The sequence below is a fragment of the Spermophilus citellus genome, assembly GCF_964194105.1.
Source record: "Spermophilus citellus genome assembly, chromosome: X".
Classification (NCBI taxonomy): Eukaryota; Metazoa; Chordata; class Mammalia; order Rodentia; family Sciuridae; genus Spermophilus; species Spermophilus citellus.
The window spans coordinates 20,798,031-20,804,030 of NC_138190.1; positions in this window are offsets into that span (position 1 = coordinate 20,798,031).

Here is a 6,000-nt window from a genome sequence, read left to right on the forward strand (position 1 = left end):
AATGATTTTTTTTTTTTTACCATTTATATTTCTTCTTCTGTGAAGTATTTGTTCAGTTCCTTCACTCATTTATTGATTGGGTTATTTATTTTTCTGGTGTTAAGATTTTTGAGTGTATAACCTAGAGATTAATGTTCTATCTGAGGAACAGATGGTAAAGATGTTCTCCCACTCTGTAGGCTCTCTCTCTATGTTCTTGGTTGTTTCCTTTGCTGTGAAGAGCTTTTCCGTTTGATACTATCCCATTTATTGATTCTTGATTTTAAGTCTTATGTTTAAGTGTCTTACTGAGAAAGTCAGTTCATAAGCTGAAATCATGTAGGATGTGACTTACTTTATCTTCTAGTAGGCACAGGGTCTCTGATCTAATGCCTAGGTCCTTGATCCAATTTGAATTGAGTTTTGTGAAGGGTGAGAGATAGGGGTTCAATTTCATTCTATTACATATGGATTTCCAGTTTTCACAGCACCACTTGTTGGAGAGGCTATCTTTTTTCCAATGTATGTTTATGGCATCTTTGTCTAGGTTGAGATAACTGTATTTATGTGGTTGTGTCTCTATGTCTTCTATTCTGTTCCATTGGTCTTCATGTCTGTTTTGGTGCTAATACCATGCTGCTTTTGTTACTATAGTTCTGTAGTATAATTTAATGTCTGATATTTTTATGCCTCCTGCATCACTTTTCTCACGAAGGATTGCTTTGGCTATTTTCTTATTTTTTCAAATGAATTTCATTATTGACTTTTCTATTTTTATGAAGAAAAGTCTGTATAGCACTTTTGGTAGTATGGCCATTTTGATAATATCAGTCCTGCCTATTTAAGAATATGGGAGATCTTTCCAATTTCTGAGGTCTTCTTCAATTTCTTTCTTTAGTGTTCTGTAGTTTTCATCATAGAGGTCTTTCACCTTTCCTGTTAGGTTGATTCCCAAATATTTTATTTTTTTGAGGCTATTATAAAGGGAATCGTTTTCCTGACTTCTCTTTTAGCTGATATATCATTGCTGTATTGAAATGCAATTGATTTATTTGTATTGATTTTATACCCTTCTACTTTTCTAAATTTGTTTATGAGTTCTAGAAGCTTTCTAGAAGAGTTTTTTGGGTCTTCTAAATATAGGATCAACTCACCAGCAAATACAGATAGTTTGAGCTCTTCTTCTAATCATATCCCTTTAATTTATTTCTTTTGTCTAGTTGCTCTGGCTAGGGTTTCGAGGACTATGTTGAATAGGAGTGGTGAAAGAGGGCATCCCTGTCTTGTTCCAGTTTACAGAGGGAATGGTTTCAGTTTTTCTCCATTTAGAATGATGTTGGCCTTGGGTTTAGCATAGATAGCCTTTACAATGTTGAGATATGTTCCTACATCTCTAGTTTTTCTAATGTTTTGAGCATGAATGGATGCTGAAATTTTTTCAAATGCTCTTTCTGCATCTATTGAGGTAATCATGAGGTTCTTATCTTTAAACCTATTTATGAGATGAATTACATTTATTGGTTTCAGTATGTTGAATCAACCTCCACTAGACTATGATGTGCTATCTTTTTAATATGTTTTTGTATGCAATTTGCCAGGACTTTATGAAGAATTTTTAAATCTATGTTCATCAGGGATGTTGGTCTTCTGATTTTTTCTTTCCTTGATGTGTTTTTGTCTGGTTTTGTTATCAGGGTGATACTAGCTTCACAGAAACAGTTTGGAAGTGTTCCTCCTTTTCTATTTCATGAAGTAATTTTAGGAGTATTGGTGGAAGTTCTTCTTTGAAGTTCTGGTAGAAATGGGCTGAGAATCCATCTGGTCCTGGGCTTTTTTTTCTTGGTAGACTTCTGAATTTGTCTTCAACTTCATTGCTTGAAATTGATATGTTTAAATTATTTATGTCCCCTTGATTAGATTTGAATAGGTCATATATCTCTAGAAATTTGTTGATGTCTTCACATTTTCTATTTCATGAGAGTATAGATTTTCAAAGTACCATCTGATTATCATTTGTATTTCAGTAGTATCTGTGGTAATATTTCCTTTTTCATCATAAATTTTAGTCATTTGTGTTTTCTCTGTTTTTTTTTTTATTTGTTAACTTGGGTAAGGGTTTATCGATTTTGTTTATTTTTGCAAAGAACCAACTTTTATTTCATTGATTTTTTTCCTTTCACTTTTATTGATTTTTGCTGTTTTATTTTTTCTTGTCTTCTATTGCTCTTGGGGTTGGTTTGTTCTTTTTATAGGGCTTTGAGATATATGGTTAAGTTATTTACAGGGTGATTTTCTGTTCTTTTAACAAATGAGCTCAATGCAATGAACTTTCCTCTAAGAATTGCCTTCATAATGTCCCAGACATTATGATACATTGTCTCACTATTCTCATTTACCTCTAAGTATTTTTTTTCATTTCATCCCTGATGACGTATTCTGCTATCCATTCATCATTCAGTAGTATGTTATTTAGTCTCCAGGTGTTAGAGTAGCTTCTATTTTTTATTTTATTGTTAATTTCTAATTTAACTCCATTCTGATCTGATGGAATGCAAGGTAGTATGTCTACTTTTTTGTATTTGGCAATAATTGCTTTGTGGACTAAGATGTGGTCTATTTTAGAGAATGTTCCATGTGCTGCTGAAGAGAAAGTTTATTCATATACATAATATTTCATCACTGAGGGATGAAATATTATATAGGTTAAGTAAAAATCATGAATTATAATTTTTAGTTCTATGGCTTCTTTAGTTTTTTTTAATTTTTATTGTTGGTTGTTCAAAACATTACATAGTTCTTGATATATCATATTTCACACTTTGATTCAAGTGGGTTATGAACTCCCATTTTTACCCCAAATACAGATTGCAGAATCACATCGGTTACACATCCACTGATTTACATATTGACATACTCATGTCTGTTGTATTCTGCTGCCTTTACTATCCTCTACTATCCCCCCTCCCCTCCCCTCCCCTCCCCTCTTCTCTCTCTACCCCCTCTACTGTAATTCATTTCTCCCCCTTGTTTTTTTCCCTTTCCCCTCACTTCCTCTTGTATGTAATTTTGTATAACCCTGAGGGTCTCCTTCCATTTCCATGCAATTTCCCTTCTCTCCCTTTCCCTTACACCTCTCATCCCTGTTTAATGTTAATCTTCTTCTCATGCTCTTCACCCCTACTCTGTTCTTAGTTACTCTCCTTATATCAAAGAAGACATTTGGCATTTGTTTTTTAGGGATTGGCTAGCTTCACTTAGCATAATCTGCTCTAATGCCATCCATTTCCCTGCAAATTCTATGATTTTGTCATTTTTCAATGAAGAGTAATACTCCATTGTGTATAAATGCCACATTTTTTTTTTATCCATTCGTCTATTGAAGGGCATCTAGGTTGGTTCCACAGTCTTGCTATTGTGAATTGTGCTGCTATGAACATCAATGTAGCAGTGTCCCTGTAGTATGCTCTTTTTAGGTCTTTAGGGAATAGACTGAGAAGGGGAATAGCTGGGTCAAATGGTGGTTCAATTCCCAGCTTTCCAAGAAATCTCCATACTGCTTTCCAAATTGGCCGCACCAATTTGCAGTCCCACCAACAATGAACAAGTGTACTCTTTTCCCCACATCCTCGCCAGCACTTGTTGTTGTTGGACTTCATAATGGCTGCCAATCTTACTGGAGTGAGATGGTATCTTAGGGTGGTTTTGATTTGCGTTTCTCTGACTGCTAGAGATGGTGAGCATTTTTTCATGTACTTGTTGATTGATTGTATGTCCTCCTTTGAGAAGTGTCTGTTCAGGTCCTTGGCCCATTTGTTGATTGGGTTATTTGCTATCTTATTGTATAACTTTTTGAGTTCTTTGTATACTCTGGATATTAGGGCTCTATCTGAAGTGTGAGGAGTAAAGATTTGTTCCCAGGATGTAGGCTCCCTATTTACCTCTCTTATTATTTCTTTTGCTGAGAAAAAAAAAATTTAGTTTGAGTAAGTCCCATTTGTTGATTCTAGTTATTAACTCTTGTGCTATGGGTGTCCTATTGAGGAATTTGGAGCCTAACCCCACAGTATGTAGATCGTAGCCAACTTTTTATTCTATCAAATGCCATGTCTCTGATTTGATATCAAGCTCCTTGATCCATTTTGAGTGAACTTTTGTGCATGGCAAGAGAAAGGGATTCAGTTTCATTTTGTGGCATATGGATTTCCAATTTTCCCAGCACCATTTATTGAAGATGCTATCCTTCCTCCATTGCATGCTTTTAGCCCCTTTATCAAATATAAGATAGTTGTAGTTTTGTGGATTGGTTTCTGTGTCCTCTATTCTGTACCATTGGTCCACCCGCCTGTTTTGGTAACAGTACCATGCTGTTTTTGTTACTATTGCTCTGTAGTATAGTTTGAAGTCTGGCATCGCTATACCGATGATTCACAATTCCTGCTTAGCATTGTGTTTGCTATTCTGGGTCTTTTATTTTTCCATATGAATTTCATGATTGCTTTCTCTATTTCTACAAGAAATGCCATTGGGATTTTGATTGGCATTGCATTAAACCTATAGAGAACTTTTGGTAATATCGCCATTTTGATGATGTTAGTTCTGCCTATCCATGAATAGGGTATATTTTTCCATCTTCTAAGATCTTCTTCTATTTCTCTCTTTAGGGTTCTGTACTTTTCATTGTATAAGTCTTTCACTTCTTTTGTTAGGTTGATTCCCAAGTATTTTATTTAATTTTTTTTGAGGATATTGTGAATGGAGTGGTTGTCCTCATTTCCATTTCAGAGGATTTGTCCCTGATATACAGGAATGCCTTTGATTTATGCGTGTTGATTTTATATCCTGCCACTTTGGGAATTTATTTATTAGCTCTAATAGTTTCTTTGTAGACCCTTTTGGGTCTGCTAGGTATAGAATCATGTCATCTACAAATAGTGATAATTTGAGTTCTTCTTTTCCTATTTTAATGCCTTTAATTTCTTTCATCTGTCTAATTGCTCTGGCCAGTGTTTCGAGAACTATGTTGAACAGAAGTGGTGAGAGAGGGCATCCCTGTCTTGTTCCAGATGTTAGAGGGAATGCCTTCAATTTTTCTCCATTCAGAATGATGCTAGCCTGAGGCTTAGCATAGATTGCTTTTACAATATTGAGGTATGTTCCTGTTATCCCTAGTTTTTCTAGAGTTTTGAACATAAAGGGATGCTGTACTTTGTCGAATGCTTTTTCGGCATCTATTGAGATGATCATATGGTTCTTATTTTTAAGTCTATTGATGTGGTGAATAACATTTATTGATTTCTGTATATTGAACCAGCCTTGCATCCCAGGGATGAATCCTACTTGATCATGGTGCACAATTTTTTTGATATGTTTTTGTATCCGATTTGCCAGAATTTTATTGAGGATTTTTGCATCTAGGTTCATTAGAGATATTGGTCTGTAGTTTTCTTTCTTTGAAGTGTCTTTGTCTGGTTTAGGAATCAGGGTGATGTTGGCCTCCTAGAATGAATTTGGAACTTCTTCCTCTTTTTCTATTTCCTGAAATAGCTTGAAAAGTATTGGTATTAGTTCCTCTTTAAAGGTTTTGTAAAACTCTGCTGTGTACCCATCCAGTCCTGGGCTTTTCTTAGTTGGTAGTCTTTTGATAGTTTCTTATATTTCCTCTATTGATATTGGTCTGTTTAGGTTATCTATATCCTCCTGACTCAATTTGGGCAGATCATATGACTTAAGAAATTTATCGATGCCTTCACTATCTTCTATTTTATTGGAGTATAAGGATTCAAAACAATTTCTGATTATCTTCTGTATTTTTGAAGTGTCTGTTGTAATATTGCCTTTTTCATTCCATATGCTAGTAATTTGAGTTCTCTCTTCTTCTCTTCGTTAGCATGGCTAAGCGTCTGTCAATTTTATTTATTTTTTCAAAGAACCAACTTTTAGTTTTGTCGATTTTTTCAATTGTTTATTTTGTTTCGATTTCATTAATTTCAGCTCTGATTTTAATTATTTCTTGCCTTCTAC